A 20,898-nucleotide genomic window follows, 5' to 3' on the forward strand; every position below is an offset into this window, starting at 1 on the left:
ACATTCTTTGTTCCAAAGTATATACTTCTAGTTACTGTATAATTTAAATTAATTTACAAGAAAAAATAAAAACCTTTTGGAAAGAGATGTGAATTAAAGAAATTGTTAATGTTTAAAGATTATTTACATACATATATATACAACCCTAGTTATTAATCGGTGTATAAAATCCCATAGCGGCAGGCAGAGTGTTAACATTCCGCGCACACGTCACACAGTCACACAGCTTTTGTTTAATGTTTTCATAAATGGTAGACACACACACACACACACACACACACATAAATACCCACAGGCATATGTTAAATTGAAACGTTAACTAAATTATTTACCTTAGGAAGTAGCTCTCTTAGGTTACAGTATTACCTCATTAATCGTGGGTTTCTAAGATTAAATGCCCGTTTAAAACTTATTATTATCTCAGTTTTGTCAAAGGTAAAAAGAGGGATGACAATATGTTTCAATATTATGGAAGTTGACAACATATAGAAAATTGTTTTTAATATCAACAATTTTATACAAACAAAAAACTGTACTAAAAGTTACAAGAAACTGTTTTCATTTTTTATAATGATCCGTGCACGACAGATTGCATTGGACCTTATCAAGTTATCCATATGTTAAAGTGTGTACTAAAATAATTGTACAAAAAAGATTGATATCCTATTACCTAACAATCGGTATAAAAAGGTTTGGTCGCAAAACAATACACGAATAGGGAAGCTCAAATTTCCCGCGCGATGCCACGGCCGCCATACTGCACAATAAAACGGTCCTTCCACGCAACCTTTACTTTTTATATATGTGACTTCTACCCGTGTTTTTTGTCAAGCGTATCATTCGTACCCGATTTTTTTTTCATATTTAAGGACAGTACAATGCAACATTGACTGTAGATAAATGGAATATGCGTTTAAAAAAACGGTCGTAGCTTGCGATGTGATGCGATGCGACGTCTAATTTGGAGTGGTGACTCGGGCTATATCAAGACGAAAGTGCATTATTACAATGAATTAATACGACGCATTAGTATTGTTGGATACGGCATATTGGCTTATAATGAAGATGATAAGACATTGACAGGGTTAAAATGAACTCAATGAACTTATGGGGTTTTTAGACCAGAAACAAAGAGAACCAGAAATCGTTTGTCGTCTTTTGCACCTTAAATACTAACGATAATATTAAGTTCAATTTCAGACTAAAGATAGAAGTCTGGACTAGACATACGATATGTTTGTGTAAAAATGTTAATATGTAATTTTTGCCGCATCCATCATTCGCACATCAAGCGATTCAGCGGCAACAATATATATATTCGGGTAACGAGATATGATATGATTTTTTGTGCGTCTGCGTGCGCGGGGTGGGCCTGGGAGGGGGCGGGGAGGGGGCGGGGAGGGGACGGGGGAGGTGGCAGTCAGGTGCATGAGACTTCGCAACGCACTGGCATACCCTTACGTAAACAAAGTCAGAGTTTGTACGGAGTCGGGGTCGTTAATAATTTATGAAGGTGAGAGAATCGGTGCGGCCGCCTCTGACATCGTTGTGATTTTGCTTTTATAAAGCTTTGTTGTTTCTATTGCGGGTTATATCTTACCTTCAAATATTTATACACACAAAATTACAGTGTTTACAAATTAATAACTATATTTGAAGTTCGTTGCGCATTTATTTTTAACAGCGTCTGTAATAACATTAATTATGAATGCCAATTTAATACAAAAAGAGTAAGTACGGAAGATTGAAACTCATTGCTGATCATTTCAAAATTCGGTGCCATAACTAAGAATTAAATAAATTGAATTATTTTCAATCCAGTACGCCTGTCTGTCTTAATCAGTCTAGACTAATTGAAGTGGCAATCCATAAGTGCACATCTTAAGTAAAGGCATCTTACTTATTATACTTTCGGTACAACAATTTAAGATGGGAAACATTAAAAGTTTATCGTAAACAATACTTTTGTACATTGTTTAATTTTCTCTCTCTCTCTCTCTCTCTCGTCTCTCTCTCTCACACATTTCTACGTTCGCTTCATCTTTTTTCTCTTTCATGTAACGAAACATGCGTCCTTGAACTTTCATTTTTTACTAATGTTTTTTCTCTATCTTTGCTTAACTTAATCATACCTTTCTATTAAGAAATCAAATTTCACGACAACCGTAAAACTCACATACTATTCTTAAAGCTCATTTTACTAACAAGAATTATATTTAAATTTTGTCAGATAAGTTTGTTAAAAATGTTACTATGTAAATTAGGAGATGTTAAAATATTAAACATCATAACAGATATAAATAATACTTGATATCCAATTCATATTAGTCGAATTATAAAAAAAAAATGCCAACATTGAACAACAAATGACGACATGACATTTGTTGAATTATATCCTACAAGTGATGAAAGTGTAATAATTTACTTAAAAGTATTTTATGTGAGTCTATCCGGCTCTAGAAGGACCATTTTTTATGTTATTGCGACTTATTATGTCCTTCATGATATATCTGCCAAGTGCAAACCTTCCTACAACTAATAGTGTGATCGGAAATGGCTGACCAATCCGAACTTAGTTGTAAAGTTGAGTTTGGACTCCCCACTGGTTAAATGCGACAGTAAACCTGATTTTTGTGCCTATCCTTATGAAGCTTTCTTTCAACGACTATGTCCAATAGTTCACGTAAATAACAACCGAAAGAAGTTGCCAAGAATACAGGTGACTTAAATTAAACGGGCTTATTAATTTCTTAGCATTCTCATTAACATAACTATGTTGGTCCATATGCATTACACGTGCGGTGGCCAGCGACCGACGCAGTTCATTTTATTGACATCTTTATGTACTTTCTCTAACTGTAAGGGTCCCATACGTCGGTAACATACTTGTAAAGAATTCTTTAGGGCTCGCCGCGACCGCCGAGAGAGGTTATACGAGGTAATAAAGCTACTGGACACGAAATATGTAGGGTATTGGTATGTCGTTTCTACATACTATTAGAGTATTGGTGAACTACTAATCAACAAGATTTTTGTTTGTGTTGATTGGTAATATAAATACCAAAGTTAACGGGTAAGTTGTATGCAACAGTTGTAGGAATGGGTAGGCTCGGGAAGTATCTCAACCACTTTTATTTCTATGTTATATTTTTGATATATTTATCTTTTCCTGTTACTTCTGTTAACATTAGCTGTTAAAGACACCTGTTGTAGTCTTGAACAGTATTACTTACTACTTGATACTTTAACTTATTTCGTGTGTTACGAATAAAATAGATATTCCGTATGTAATTTGTAATCACATTAAAATTTATGTTATATTAAAAAATAAGAATTACTCGAAATTTGAAAGAAAAATTTATTAGTAACCTACTATGTATTATGCCGGACTATGTTCTACATCGATGCCAAATTTCAGCGAGATTCATTTACCTGTTCTGATGATAAGTAATAACAAATATACATGCATCCATCCATCTAAGCTTTCGCATTTATAATATTAGTAAGATTAAAGATGTCATGCTCAATACTTAATGTGGTGGGATTTAAAAATTGCATACAAATTACAGTTTTAAGTTTACTTTCTACGGACGTGTTACAATGAACGTTTTATCATATTTTACAATACTATAAAGACTAATTGTAATATTTTTAAAAGTTTTATAAATAATATCTTATGTAACAAACTATATTCTATCGAATTTGCCCACACATACACGTGTCATACACATTTAATTTGTATGTCGTGGTCGTGTAAGAGATACGGCGTTCGTGTCGGAGCAACACTACGAATATGAGCCGACATAATGTATGCGAACATTAACACAAATACTCGGGCAAGTAGAGATGATACTCGGCTATGTCGTTGCCATAAATAACAGATATTCAAATGATTTCGATACCAATTCGGTACCGCAATTAACGCGCGAACTGGTTTGCGGCTAGTGATGTACTTATCATTTATCTATAAACAGAAAATTTTTAATATTTTTCCCTACTTGCAATATCAGAGATTGTAAATCGTTTTTCATGACGTACAACTTTGCAACAAAATTACAAGCGGGAATTTCCTCATTTGTGAACATTTGTATTCTTTTTTTTTCAAGAAGTTCGGTATCTTTTAAACGAGGCACACGTAATGGACCTCCAGTTATACCTAGATTATAGTTCTGTGTTGTTTTAATTCAATGATGACCTGTGAATTTTTCTTAGAGAAAAATATGAGTGTATAATTTCAAAAGAATTTTCAACTCTCTTAGAAGTTATTTTTTCAAGTATATCACAACATCGATAAATTTCCCATCCCTACGGGCATTTAAATATGGTTTTATTCGCTCTCTAGCCAATGAGTGTGTAATGAATCTGATGAGTACATATGGAATGAGATAATGTCTGATTCGCCTTTACCGTGGGCATGGCCCGTTTTAGTTGGTAAATTTATGTTTTAATACCGGTTTTTATTTCGTGTCACCGCACTCCCATCGCGATCTATTCTTTATTTGTCTGCTATGCGACACTACCAGCTGCCTAACACCTTGATGCTAAAACAATCGCTAAAACAGTTTAACATAATGCCTATTATTGTATAAACTGTATTATCTTTTTTTGGACGTTCACCGGTAATTATGAATCTTTATTCTTCGTAATTACATCACTACAATTCTGTTTTTCGTTAAATGGAAAAATTCGTAATGTATTTGAAATGATAATATGTCCAGTTTATTATATGTAATAATATATGCGAGGTATGTTTAAATGTTTTACGACATTTAATATACTTTGCGGTTCTATTATTTATATATTCATATTGATCTGGGATACTCTGTGCTGGTGTAATCTTTATAGCTTATGTAACTGATTGCGTCTACTTGTGTGAAGATTATAATCTGTGACTGTGTTCATCATATTTGTATCGTTTATTTAAAAATCTAAATGACCTTATGTTACCAATATTATAAATACGAAAGTTTAGATGGATGGATGGAGGGATGTTTGTTTGAATGTATCTCCGGAACGGCTGAAAAGTTCTCTCCATCCGCGCGGTTCTAAAAAAAAGCTTTATAAGTACCCTAAGTATCATGTCAAATTTCATCGAGGTCCGTTCATCATCCATCAATCTAAACATTCACATTTGTAATATTAGTAAGATTAAAATAATATAAATTAATGTGAGTAGTCTAGTAATCCTATACCGTAAATGTATTTAAGCCAATCTGTGATGAGAATATTAGAAATAACAGTCTTGATTACCCTAAATTGTTTCTTTAATTGTTGGTAATTATCAAATGGAAAATTTGACCAAATTAATATCATTCTATAACGGTATATCACAAATAGACCGGTGAAATATTCTCAGGCGCGGCTCAAACTGCGTTTATGTCTAAAATATTGTCGACCGGAAATATAATTCGATGGCTCTTAACAAATAATGTAACTCAAAAATGCGATTTTTCACGACAGACATTTTAGTGATTACTTAGTTATGATTTAAGCGAGATATAAATTTTTTACTATACGAATTAGTTAAGCAAAATGATAATTTCGAAAAAGTATTTGTTTAGTAGAGTTAAAAACATTATAAACTATTTTTTATCAAAAACCGAGTTACTAACATTTGCGTAGAACCCGTATAAGACGAGTTGTGAATCAAATCGGATGTATTTGGTCCGAAACAATCTTTTTTTTTGTTCAAATTCGGTTACACTGCCCGCAGCGTTCGTCTGATTGGTGTTTGTGACAGATTGTGTGCGTAATTACGTGTTTAGCATAACTTTCACATTTTGTAACTTTTCTGAGCTTTGTTCGGTGTAAGATTTCCGTTGTTGACGGACGCAATAGGCACACAAGTTAGGTGTTACCTATTAGAAAGGAGAATAAATCTATGCTGACTCTATAAAAACGTTATTTTGACTTCAATTACCTTTAGTTATTATCCAACCGTGGGTTTCTAAGAATCCTCGTTTAAAACATATTGTCATCTCTGTTATGTCAAAGACAGGGATGACGATATCTTTTATATAGAGATTTTGTTGTCAGAAATCCATGGTAAAAATTGACATGAACTTAATAAAATTTTAGCTAATTTTGGATAAATAACGTTCCTGTGTCATAATAATTTGTGGTGTGGTAAAAACTTAAAAGACAGATTCATATATAAGACAGTAAGATGGTACTTAAAGTAATTGTTGAAGTGCGTGCACTGGAGGGCGTTATGGGTCGGCAGTAACTGTACCGAAAGTGATTTACGTCGCCTCCACACGAGCGTCTATACAATCGTTTACTGGAAATCGATAGGCGCGTTTGTCTTACGCCGCCGCGTCGCTTTGTTTATCGCCCCAGTGCTTAGTGTGGCATACCTTTAGTATTTAGAATAGAAAATAAGGAGTTGATTTGATGTTAAGAAATTATTCTATACAGACAGATCCGCAATAATTAGACCTTGGACAATAATTTTCAGATATCTTAGTGGCTCTTAACTTACGTGCGTGATGCGGGGAGAGGGTAATGTGCAGCGCGCACATGACTTTGAGCCGTCAACATATTTGAAAAGAACTATATTAGTATTTATGCCCGGTTTACATTATCCCAGTCTAGCGATCGAATTCAACGATGGATTCTGAGTATAAAAAAAGTAAACCTACAGTGATTCGCTAGACTGGAATAATATAAATCGAGCATATGCTCGTAGTCTAGTTTTTATGTAATACAGAGACAATTTTGGCTATCGGCAAAAACATATTGTTATCTTTGTTTTTTCAATAAGAATAAAGCATATAACATTATATTTTTGTGCAGGTGTTTTGGCTGTAGACCACCAAGGCATTAATATTATGCGCTACGTGTTTTTCAAATGTGTTTAGTGTTTTAGTTTTGAGTGATATTAATTTAAATATGTAGCATTTGGAGAATATTAGATGTGGTATAATTATGATTAAATAGCAGCAACATATTTCTAAATCTGTAATCGAATTATTGTTTAGAATGTGTGCTTCACAAATACAAACAGAAAGGTTTTCCTGTTGTTAAAAGATATAATCAAGGAACGTATCAAAAACGTACACTATTAGCACAAGTGTATAAACAATACCAGTTAATTATATATCCAGTTCATTTTGCTGTGACGTTTAATCGATAAATTAAGACTTAGTTTTATACATTTAAATGTAACATAACTTGTACTTATCTTCAGAAAGTCATATATAAGGTATATAAACGTCATAATAAAATGAATGTGGCCCACTTGAACATCACAATGCAAACAGCAATCGTGGTACAATATTGGCACACGATGGCAGTTGCAGTGGCACTAACATCACCGCTTGCACTAGCGTAGCGCTAGGGCCTAGGGCCGTGCTTGTGGGGCGGGGGTGAGACAAGTATATCCGCAGGGCGCGGGCGGGGGCGCAGGCGCGGGGGAGCGGCGCGGGCGCAGCAAGCGGGCCTCGGGCTCCTCATCCGCCTCGGGTTCGCTTGGCCGCGGCGCGCTCTCCGACCCAGATCTGCAGAGCCGGCTGCAACCCAACCTCACCGCCTTCTGGGTATGTACCAAATTTGTACCAACAAATAGTTGGATGACCATCTATTTATTCAAATATTCGTCCACATTGTCACACCCCCCTGTGTAACGTGTTCAAATTAATTTTGTTATAAGTAATTTGGATGCTTCTTAATTTGAAGCCTAATAGAAGCACTGCACTTTAGATTTTAGTTGTAGCTGTTGTTGTAGTAGATGTTATTGTTAAGTTTATTAAGTTGTTTAACTTAAGTGGTCAATAGTCAACTACTGTTCGAGTCTCATTCACAGTCGAATCAAGACATTAAAATATTATTTTTCAGGTTGATTAGAGTAAATATGGAAAGTGATGAAATTATTTTTCTTCAATTATTAATTTCAGTAGGTAACTGAAAACCTTGTAAAGAAAAATATTAAGTACTCTAATAATATAAAAATACACCTGCAAATGTTTTATATAAATTCAGTTTTCAAATGTTATTATTTCCACCAAGTCTATATTATCATTTAGTTCTCGTATTAAATCTTGTATTTCAAAGCTTTAAAATAAATCTATTAGATGTATTTATAAAGCAAAATATTCGTTGCTTTAATTAAGAAAATAATAAGTTTTTTTAGATCAATTAAATATGTTAAAACATCTCCAATAACATCGGTCGTATTTAAGTCATATAATTTGAATATTATATTCTGTTTGCAACGCAATTAAAGTCACACAACGGGCTCACAGCGAATTTGTCCTTAAACTTTTCGACAAAGACGCGCAGAGCTTACCAAAAATTATTTTTTTTATTACCAACACTTACCAAATAAACATAATACTATTGCAATGCAAAATGACTTCAACAGCTATACAAATAAGGTTCTTATAGGTAATTACCGCGCGGCTGTCTGTCCGTGTTATTTATTGCACATTGCGTAGCTACAAGTTCCCAGACGTTATTCTAATATGATTCGTATATATCGAAATGCCGAATAGTTTTAATAGAAATCACTGACATTGTTTATGTTGGAGTACCGTCTTCGGTGCGCTTCTCAAACTGTTGCTACGCAGTTTCGTTTTTTTATTATGTTCCAAAAGCGTTCGTTCATGCTAGATTTTATGAAGCATAGCAGCGTCGATTAATAAGTAAATCATGGGTAAAAGTTATCGAAAAAAAAATTTGAAAGGTCTACAAAATGGTCGTAATTATTTTTTAATTTTTGGTAGTAGTGGTATAAGTAATCCGGGTGGTACCTACATTTTTAACTGGATACGTATGTAGCATATACCTTCAAAAAACTTACATTCGCTTACTATTATCCAATCGTACTTATTATAAAGTTTTTAAAGAAAGAAACATATAAATTTTATATTACATAAAAAAAAATTAAACCGAAAGTTTGAGAAGCACTTCCAACGATCCGAGTCTTTCGTGTTTTATGGCGTATTATGCTATAATAATATTTTTTACTTAGCACATTTGTTTATACCTGTGTGGGCGCGTGTGTGCGTGCGCTGCATGTGTGCTTGCGTGTGCGCGGGCGAGCCGTTCACTTGAAAAATATAAAAATGTCGTACGTTGTTACCAACACCGCTAAATCTAATAGCCAGCCAGATTTTATGTTCTTTCGCGGTATAGTGTTCTGTTACGCGGGCTTTCGGCTTTTTGAACTCTTTGTCCATGGAAATTGGGTTTCAGACATTCAAGATGGCCGCCGTTTACTGCGGCTACCCAATTAGCAATGGACCCAGCGGCTTACCGTGCGGCTTTTGTTACGAATGATTTATGTTTGTTTCTCCATTTGTATACTGTAATAGTAATTTTATACTCGGTCAGTTTAATTACTAGGTTAAGGTTTTGCGACGTTTCTTAAATGGTTCGAAGATAGTATTGATATTGGGGTCAACTTTATATTCCTGTTACTCAATTTCTAATAATCTTACATAATAATAATTGGTATACCAGCATGCACGTAGGCAGTAGACTAGGTTTTTACTTAAGTGTCTCAAAATTACTACAATGATTACGACCAATGGTTAATTAACACATTGCATCATTTTATCTATCGACATTGAATTGAAATCGATATTATTGTGACATTAATAAATACTCTACCGATCTCTTTTGACGGATATAGTTGTGAATATATGAGATCTGTCAATTTCGTGGCTTGACGCGTCAAATTGCGTTTCGATTTACGACCGCTTCGATGTATTTTAATGAATATAACCAAAGTTCATAGAAGACAATAAATTATAGATTATAATGCAACCTCTTTATTGTATACATTAATAACCGATTAAAATTTAAATTTAATCTACAAACACTTTCTCCAGCCTACATGCGCAATAAATTCCCTTGAATTTCTCTTATTTTTTTCGTGTCATTGTATTTGGCTTCAAGTATCTAATCTAACTACTTAATGAAAGAGCCAACTATATATATAATGTATGCTGTAATATCTTTTAAAACATTTTATTAACTAAGTAAATTTGATGTTAAAAAATATATAAATAAGACATCTTTGGAAAAAGGCCAATATGCGAAATAATTTTATTTCTTGTTTTTTTAATCAATTTTGAAAACCAAACATTTGAATATTTTTATTCATTTTCAGCGCAGTTTTTTTTTAGAAATTCCTTTGACATCGATAATTGTTAATGTATTACACTATAAGGTAAGGGGGAATGCTGACAGGGTACGGGAAACATACAGGATAAATTAACGTGGGCCGAATTAATCGAGGGACCACACGCGACGCCGCTGCTGGCCACTTAATGAGTGCTTACTTACATATCAGCCACAGCCGAAATGTTCTGCCGTGAGTTATGCGTAATGTTCACAGATATAATGTTCTCGTACGATTATTCCTCTATATTAATTATAACTTTATTAATTAATAGATACATAACATGTCTCAATGATAAGTAAAAGTAATACATTTGCATTTTTATAACATACTAGCTGTCGCCCGCGACTCCGTCTACACGGATTAAAAAAAACTTAATGAGTAGCCTATGTGTTTTTCCAGACTATGCTCTACATCCATGCCAAATTTCATCGAAGTCTGTTGAGCCGTTTTGGAGATACCACCCATCACCCATCCAAACATTCGCATATTAAGATTTTAATAATTTAATCTTTTTTCTTCAAAAGTCTTGTCAAGCGAATTGAAATTGTATTTTTTTTAATTCGGTGAAAAGCTACCTTCGTTCTTTACATATCATATAGAAATACGATCTTATGTGCTTCGCTTTAATAGAATTTTTCCACTAAGAAGTATAACTATTTTCCACTGGTTGCTATTGCTACGACGCGTATGACCATCCGCTTAGTGAGAAAGGCATATGTAAACATTACGGGACTATCCCATCAATCTATCGTTCCAGATTTATCACTCCATTGGCTAATAGGTAACAAACAGAAATGCATCAGACGTTTTATCGTTTCATACGTAAACTACGCTCGTAGCTGAGAGTTGGGCTCACGCCCGCGCACCTTGGTCCCTACATTAACACTGGATTTATCGTCTTACAGTTTCTTATGTCAGTTTTTATTGTGTATTATAACGATTCACAATTTAACTATCAACATTTTATACGTACTCTTAGTTAGGTTAATTAGTTGGGACGATTAAACGTTCTACGATCGGTGTTTTGATATGTGAGGCGTCGGGAGCAGTGCGTGATAGCGGGGTCTTGTGTAAGGGTTCAGTACATAGTTTTGTACTTATTTTAATGCACGAAAACAACAAAAAATACTAATATTTATGTTGTCACGTTATATAATAAGTCTCAATAAACAATAGTATTTTGCAGGACTACGTGTATCTTTCCTACAAATATAACTTCTCTTCAAATTGTCCAGAATAATAAATATGACGCGTCTTTGAAAATCCACTATGGATTTTCGCCTATTTATAAAAGCTTTGAGAGTTTCACTGAATGTATATTTTTTAATATATTGCAATTAAATACGGCGTAACAATTATTTTGAGGTTCGCTTAATAACCAACACAAATTTCGTTCGATTCTATAGTGATGTCGACGTATCCCCAAAGTCTGCGCGGTGCTGTAGCAGTACTTATCCGGTGGCCACTTGCTCCTTTTAGCGGGTAAACAATTTTTATTCGAACGTAACAATCTATTAACAGAGGAGATTGTCTTGCGGCCTGCGTCGTAAAATCGGCCGTCGCCCGTCGATCTTTATTGGTGTATAATAACTGAAATAAAGTGCGTTTTTATTCGGTTTTGATGCGATCGCATGTTTATCTTTGGATCGGTAATACTTCGCTTTATATTTCAGTCAGCGCGGTCTGTTGGGCAATGGTCAGTGCTTAAATACTATTTTATTGTCTATTTCAGAGAAGACGCTGTTATCTCTTAAAATGTTCGACTTATTTTATTATTAATAATGCTTATCTTTATATCGGTTGTTTGATGAGTTGTTTAGGTAATTTGTTTTCAGTTAATTACTTATATAAAATCGGATCTTGTAAACAAGTTTATGAATTTTATATATGATTCGAAGAAGCTACAAAATTACAGTTTACTTAAATGTATGCGGCGATCAATTTCCGACTATTACTGGTATATTATCATTTATTTTAAAATCTTTTACTTTTATTGTATAAAAACATTTCTCAAGATAGAAGACTTTTATTTTTTCAGTATCATAAGTGCACTTTAACCGGACAAATAGATGCTGAATGAATTTTTACTGTTCATTTTGATGTGGGATTTTATGCGACGAAATATTTCGGGCAATTCCCAATGTGACCGCCCACGCGATGTGCGGTTTACATAATTCACGTATGATTCATTTGAAGTCGACAATCCGTACGGTACGTGTTAGGAAAAACTTCGAATTATCTGTTAATTTGGAGTAAAGTCAAATAGTTGAAAATCAGTTTGGGTTTCTGCTGAAACCTTTTTCGTTTTTGATGTCATTATTTAAAGCTAGTGATAGAATTAGGGTTCTGTTTCTTGTTTCAATAATTTAGCGATTTCACAATTGATTTATACAGTTCCTTGATTTTAAATTGTTTTCTTTTTTCTTATAATTGCTACTCTTGTATCCTGCTCCCATCTTTTGATCGCTCTTATAGTGTGCTATCGATCTGCAATAAGTCTGGTTTTGCTATCATTATTTTGTAATAACAAGAACTAAAAATGCAACGCAAGAACATTCATTAAGACAAGTCTATGCTTGTCTACAACTGTGTTATTTAACTACAGCAATGACGTAGCTCGTAACTCTCAACTGATACCCAATTCAGTAATTTATGAAACTCTACAGCATCGCTATGTTTCAATAAACAAATGAATAAATATCTTTTGTATCCGCTAACAGCGTATTGCCCGAGGCCGCTCGAGTCGCCTTGCCTACGCGATAATGTTCAATTTATGTCGCCGTCGCTTTTCTGTGAAACGTGTTTCAACTACACATTCGTATGTGCCTTATACGTACGCCTATTTTTGGGGCACATCTCGTTATTTCTGTTTTATTGTATGAATACATAATGTTATGGCCGCGATGGCGATGCCGACGCTTGCGACACCGCCAATTGCCGAACTTAACTCTTGCTACGGTAAATTCACAAAGAGTAAACGTTTTTCCGAAGGAAAAGCGACATCTGTGAAACAGTTTGATAATTATGTGATCTCTATTTTTCGATGTTTATTCATTGATTCTTATTTTTTGTGACATCATAAAAATTATAAAAGAATTACATATTTCCTGAAAGATGATAATGGTATGTTACGTTTCAGTAATGTTTGATAAAAATTCAAAGCCATCAAACCAAACATATTTACAATAATGTTTTTAATATTATTTTAAAGAAATTTAAATTAAATTAAATAATATTGTGCACCTGATGATGCACAGAATACTGAAAGTACACGACACGACATATGAAATAAATAGAACCTCTCAGAGACAACAGACTTAAGGCATTAAGCAAATCACAAGCTTTACGTCTGAGAACACTTATCTTTGTCGGTATTAGAATTGAATTTGATAAGTAGGTATGTGGCGTATGCTTGTTTATGAGAATCCCCTATCTTTATTATTCAAATTTCTTGACCGAACCGGTCGAAGATAATTGCGTTGGTGTACTTCGATTTATACAGCGTTGTTTTTTTTTTAATTTATCGAACGTAAATGTATCTAATGCGTTTATTTCTCACATTAATTAGTTGTTAACAAAACTACACGATCGTGGATCGGTTGCGTTGTAATTGCTACGGACTCGTTTTATTAATTTACTGAAGTTTGGAATTATCAGAGATCGTGTACATATGTTAAACTGTGCTTTGCACTTAGTGAACTCTTAAAGATTTAAGTTACTTTTATTACTTGCTTACTAAATTTTTTAAATAACTAATATATTATCATCATCATCATCATCATCAACAGCCTTTATCTGCCCACTGCTGGGCATAGGCCTTTCCCAATGCCTTCCACAGTACGCGGTCCTCCGCCTTTCGCATCCAACAACTTCCCGCCGTGCGGATTATGTCGTCGGTCCACCTGGAAGGAGGACGCCCCACACTCCTAGTCCCCTGCCGTGGCCTCCATTCTAGGACCTTTCTTCCCCATCTGGCGTCGTTGGCCCGACAGATGTGACCGGCCCATTGCCATTTCAGCCTACTGACTTGGAGAATTATGTCGTTTACATTGGTTCTCCGTCGAATTTCTTCGTAATATATTATGTAACGTAGAAATCACATAAAACGATAACGGTTAAACGTCAGACATGGCGTAGACGCATAGATATAAAAAAGTGCTCTATAAACAATATTACATCTAAGTAAATACTACCGCACCCTTCGGAGTCGTTAGTATACTTGCCTTGACTGTAACATTGGTTAAAAATACCGCAAATAGATTAGGTAGGGGCTGATATCTCCTTCTTAATTTCAAAAATTATATAATTATTCATGTTTAATTTGTTTATCGCTTGACTAATTCGAATGGAGCGCCACCTGGTGGGAAGGTTCCTTGGCACATCGTTGACTGAGGATAAAACAGCGGGAACTATATAACTTCCACGCCTACATCTTCTCAATTCTGACGTTGACATGTCAGACTGGTAGGTGACTAAATAAGTGACTGGTAGTTTTGGATAAGTCCAGATTGGATATTCGTTTAAAATTGGACTGTATATTGATAAAATCAGTAAAAAAAAATATGGTGACCATAATCGTAGTTTTAACGCCTTATTTTCCTTTTAATCAAGACACTATCTATCGATTAGTGTCTATAAACTTAGGTCGTTTTTATTTGTAACTTCCTCGATTGTAGCTTCAAATAATATGTATTCTTATATTATAATACATTGTAAATTGGCTTATTTATTCTATTTCGGACGGATTAAAGCAGAAGACATAAATAAAAGTATGAGATCGTAATAGTTTACGAGGTGATGTAAATACGTGTAACGATTGTGCTGACGTGGGTGGAGTATTTATTGGTCAGCAATCTGCATACGTAACCTCTGTTATAATGTACTCTGTTCCAAATAAAAAAAAATTGTAAACAAAAGCACATGTCATTTTTGTGGTTTAAGATCTTTATTTCTCTAAGAATTTACAAAATTCACTGTACGAGAAAACAAAATTATATCATACAAATCAAATTTTTTTTCAAACACTTTTCACGATGAAATTATGCTTAAACCCACTTATCACTTTAATTTTTTTCTATTATTGACAACTAGCTTTTACCCGCGACTCCGTCCGCGCGGAATAAAAAAAAATAGAAAACGGGTTAAAAGTTATCCTATCTCCGTTTCCTGGTTCTAAGCTATCTGTAAGCTAGATGTAAACAATAACGACTATATCTATCTATATATATAAAAGAAAGTCGTGTTAGTTACACTATTTATAACTCAAGAACGGCTGAATCGATTTGTCTGAAAATTGGTGGGCAGGTAGCTTTAGCTTAGAAGCAGGAAACGGACATAGGATAATTTTTACCCCGTTTTCTATTTTTTATTCTGCGCGGACGGAGTCGCGGGTAAAAGCTAGTTTGAATATAAAAGTAAGTAAACGTTTGTTTGTTTATAAAGTTAAGGATTTGATTTGAACTAAAGTACAATGTATCTATGTACATCTTTTATTAGACTTTCTTGTTCGTTGGACGTATACAAATAATTTCCGTGTTAAGTTTCGCTATAAGATATCTCAGTTTGACATTACACCTACGCACGATCTAATTAAGCCAGTTTCGTTTGAATAATACCTACGATTTATTATTTATTTCGTTAAAAAAATAAATCACGCATTTGTTTTCAACTGGTAATGAGATGTAGCAATTTAAAAGCTCTATTTCCTTGATAGATAAACGACGAGACGATTTAACGAAGTAAAGGTAGTTAATAAAAAAAATTCTTGAACCAAATTTGCTCTACGCATTTTATTTTAAAGATATAAAACCAAAAAAATAGTTTTAAATTTATGAAGTAAATAAAGGTTTCTCATTTCAATAATAATTGCTAAAGAAAATTTTAAATTTTTTGGTAAAAAATAATAATTTCGGAAACTGAAAAGTTTCTGTAAGATGAATAAAAACTTCAGGAGAACTTTCTGCGAAAAATCTAAAAATAATTGGTATGAATGAACGACACGTCAACATTGGAACTCAATGGAAGGATGTGAATGAAAACCCGTTTACGTTGCTCTCGGTCGTTCACGCAGATACGATTTTGATTCAATCAAAAATCCGATACCGGATCATCACTTATTTATAGACTATGGCTTATACATTTTGGTATCTGGCAGACAAATATCTGTAATTTAATCCATCTGTTAGATATGAAAAATAAACATTTAACTTATTCCACAGTCTATGGTATCTAATATGGCAACATTGTGTTCTGTAACTATACTAGGCTGTTTTAGTTTTTCCCATTTAATAAAGTGATTTATATAAAGTCTGCTTGTTTTATGCGCTCATACAATAAAAATCCAATACCATCTTTCTAGTAATCTATTCTTACATCTTACTAATATTATAAATGCGAATTTTTAGATGGATGGATGTTTGTTTGAACGTATCTCCGGAACGGCTCAACGGTTCTTGATGATATTTGGCATAGAGGTAGAGCATAGTCTGGAAGAACATATGGGCTATTCATCATTTTTTTTAAATTCCGCGTAGAAGGTGTCGCGGGTGACAACTAGTACTTACATACAAGTGAAAAACATAACCCTCATGGCCAATAAAAACAGAAAACCCAAATGTCACTGACGTGTATGCTATAGGAAGAGCATTACCGTAAAAATGCAGTATAGCCATTTATAACAATGTATTCTTTTCCCACTTATTTTCTTTTTAAAGATAGAGATGGTTATATGTTTTTGTGAAAGCGTTTCGGTAGTGGGAACTCAGTGTTACACAATACTGGCAATATTGATGCGTCTCTAAGTGTAGTTTATAGCCACTATCTCTGTTCGATTGTAACAGCTCTAAACGTAATTAATTTTGTACCAACTAATGTTCCGTTAATCACAAGTAACTTGTTTTCTCTTTCTTGCATAGTTTGTTTTGTTGTTGTAAGATCTTATACAATGTTTTAATGTTTTTCCGCTCTTTTTTATACTTATTATTTAGTTAGGCATAAGTTTATTAAATACTGTGGCATATTTTTAAAAATTGTGCAGTGCGAAATTTTTACCTACACATGAACTATAATATCGTCTACTTCTTGTTTTAAAGCGACATCTGTTGATGAGATTCGGTCCTATTGTGTCAGAGCGTTACTCTGTCTTTGTGTAGCATTTACGCAAAACCACCTCCGTTAAGACCACTTAACGTCCCTAAGGGAAAGTCTATTAAACGTTTGTTAAGCATTTCTAAGATGCCGCAGTGTAAATTGTGTTTCATCCAGTCTTTTAGAACATTAGAAAGTATCGTTGGGAATTATTTAGAGCGATGTTTATATTTAAAACATAATATCTTTAGTATTTCAATATATCACGAGGCGGCTCTGTTTGTATTTCCAGTTAGTCAGGTACAGGCAGTTAATAGGCTTTATTAATTTAAAAATTTCCCATTAAACGGACAAACTATGTATCTGGCAACCTTTCACTTTACTTTTCTATTTTATTGTCTTGTACGGGCGCATCGCAACACGCCCATAAAGCATCGAATAAAATATTCAAGCGACCATTGTTACTTGAACTCTGAGAGTCTTCGTTACCGTACTTTATGAAGCAATTCGAAACGAGAATATCAAGTTTACTTTTAACTTCAATAGTTAAAATATTTAAAATATAATTTATTATTAATAAACAATTTCTACTATCGTAAGATCAGTTTTAAGAAAAAGTCAAGGTATAACTATTTAATTTTATAGAATTTATTTAAAACTGGAATGAATGTTCCAACCTAAAACTTAGGTAACCTTAGACTTAGGTACTTAGGTAACTTAAATGCGCAAATCTTTCGCGTCTTTATTGTTGTTCATTCAAATATCAAGATTTTATAAATTCTGTTTCTTCATTTGAATATTGATATATCGTGTTTCCATTTAAACTGGTCCATTTTTAAACTGATTCGAAGCATTGCTGTGATTTATCGACATTTATTGTATATCACTCAGATCAAATGTCGCCGCCGCGACCCTCCTGCCCCCTCCATGTCGTACATAATTAGAAACAAACATCCAATTTCCGATGAGAAATATAAAATTTAAAGGAAAAGCATTTATGTCTATAGCAATAAGGTTTATAATCGCACTGTAAAGTTATCGTTGTTGATGTTTTGTTTCTTGTTGCGGAAGTTTTTGGAAGTTCTTTAACTGTATCGTGATTTCTTCTTGAATATTCATAGCGCGGCCTAAGATGAATTTTTCGCGTCACTCGCGCGGTATTTATGAATTAACTACTAGCTCTAATGAGGATATAAAACATTAATTTGTTTGATAGTTGATTGCTGACTATAAATTGCGACATTTCAACCCGTCGTTAGTACTTCGACCCACACTACTATGAACTTTCGTTCGTATAAGTTCGTTCACTAGTGTAAGCCTTACACAGATATTAATGAGCTATCTTCTAAAAGAATTTAGAAGATTTCTAAGCTAATGAATATGTGATAAAGATCCTTTCTACAAATGTGTGAATTTTGACATTAGTGTATCGGATTGTTATCGATAAATTTAATTTAATTATAATAGGAGCCAATCAGTCCAGTTTAAAATGGTAATAACAAGATGCGATAGTCTTTGGCAATTATAAGCTTCATATAGGATAATGTAATCAGTAATTAAAAATGTCATGCCAACACTCAGTTTAATAGACATAAACGCAAGGAATACAGTGGTAGATCCCCCAATAACAATAGTTGTTGGGGGATCGATCCCAAATAGTCCGAGTCGACCGGAGCAATACCACGACCACAAAGACGATAGGCGTAAATTGGAAGCAATTCCGCATTTCGTATGGTGAGTGTGGTGCCGGTGGCTTAATTTTAGTCATCATTTCCTTCCCACCCTTGACCACTTGCTCCTTTGCCACCTTATGATATAAAAAAAAGGAAGCTGCAAAATGGATAGACGATCTGTTCAAAGTTATAGGAGTGTGATGGACGGCGGCTGACCTATTTTCCACGCCGTCAATGAATGGAGACTAGATCAAGCCAGTTAAGTAATCACTCTTTTGCCTTTTTCTATTTCCTTATCCTAAATGTACACATATATGGAACCATTTAAGCGCTGTCACATTTTTCGTTCATCAGGACAACGTGCATGCCATGATTAGCGTTGATTTGTCAAGTAAACATTTCGTAAATAAAACAACATAGTTTTTATTAACGGTAAGCTTATTAATTTTTTTAGGTTATTAATTTTTTATATCACTTAATAAGTATTTTTAATAAAATACTTTATTTTACAGACATATCCAATTACAATGATTAATAACAAGTTTTGCATGGACTCATTTTGTAACAAAATTAAAAATTTCTTGTATATATATATGATCAATAAAGCACATCTCAATACCGGTCCCAATCCAGTACCTTTCAAATTAATTTCGTCTAATAGATAACAAGGCATCGCAGTATACACTACGTATAAACTTTTTCATCAAAGCAATGTACACTTTATTTTTTAGCAGTTAGAATTCATATTAGAGTGTCAGTTGTTAATCAAATCATGATCAGCTGTGTGGCTGGCTGATGTTTAATTTAAAAATTATGATTCCATAGAAATAATATCTCTTAGAGGAAACACGCGGTCAATGCGACTGTTACCAGTATTAAACGTCTGTGAACTTTGAGGACGTACGGCTACAAATTACGTTTTAAAAATAATTATTTATTTGTCTCTCTTTACGAAGTTTTGAAAAACTATTCATATTTAATATACTCATCTATCGATATACTCGTATTAGAATAAAAATAATTATAGTAATTTCAAACTATTTAGCTAATAAAGTATTCTTACAGTCTTTTATTTTTAACCTTTTAAACTTTAATCTGAAAAATATAACAATCTTTCCGTCCGTATGTTCTCCATCGTATCTCAACTTATTGACTACTATTATAATCGTATATAATGTATTCGAAAGGCGGATTAAATGAAACAACAAACATTATGTCGTACCAGACCACGCGAACCAACTGACACCATATAGTTCTTATATATTTCGTAATTAGTAACGGTTCTTTTTATCTATAACTGTATATATGTAATTAAAGTCGTAGGTTACATAGGAATTATTATTTTAGATTACTAGCTGTTGCCCGCAACTCCATCCGCGCGCACTTAAAAAAATGTAATAGGGGTATGAAAAATCTATAGTAGCCGAATCTCAGACCTACTGAATATACGTATAAAATTTCATAAAAAATTGATAAAGCCGTTTTGAAGGAGTATGGTAACTAAGTGACACGAGAATTTTATATATATAGCTGTCGCCCGCGGCTCCGTCCGCACGTAATTAAAAAAACATTATAGTCTATATGTTCTTTCTGACTATGATTTACATCTATGCCAAATATCATCGAGATCCGTTGAGCCGTTCTGGAGATACCTTCAAACTAACATCCATCCATCCACCCATCCATTCAAACATTGAGAATGTTTTAATGTTATAGTATTAGTAAGATATATGTTCATAGCTTCAATTTTAAATTGGGTTTGAAAATAAGTTGACCTGTGTTGTGATTGTTCGGAACATAAACTGTATGTTCAATCAATTGCACTAAAATTAGGCTATTGATTATTGTTTTGCCTTTAGATATAATGAACGGCTTACTATTTAATTTGTATTTATGATATAAATGTGTTGTAGTTCTAAAACTGATAACTAATTAACGAGTGATTGAAGAACTGTGTGAGTGAATTAACGAGTTTGTTCAACGAGTAATCAAAGTTAACGTGTTGCTTAA

General features: G+C 33.7%; 1 protein-coding gene across 1 annotated transcript in view; it reads left to right on the forward strand.

Annotated features, from left to right (window-relative positions):
* The first annotated feature begins 7,507 nt into the window (after positions 1 to 7,507).
* Positions 7,508 to 20,898, forward strand: part of LOC106719272 (voltage-dependent L-type calcium channel subunit beta-3) — a 77,280-nt gene continuing 63,889 nt past the window's right edge. The window contains exon 1 of the mRNA XM_045679547.1: positions 7,508 to 7,538. The gene's annotated coding sequence lies outside the window, so the exon portion shown is untranslated. The remainder of the gene's footprint in view (positions 7,539 to 20,898) is intronic.

This window comes from Papilio machaon, chromosome 1 (genome assembly GCF_912999745.1).
Source record: "Papilio machaon chromosome 1, ilPapMach1.1, whole genome shotgun sequence".
Taxonomy (NCBI): domain Eukaryota; kingdom Metazoa; phylum Arthropoda; class Insecta; order Lepidoptera; family Papilionidae; genus Papilio; species Papilio machaon.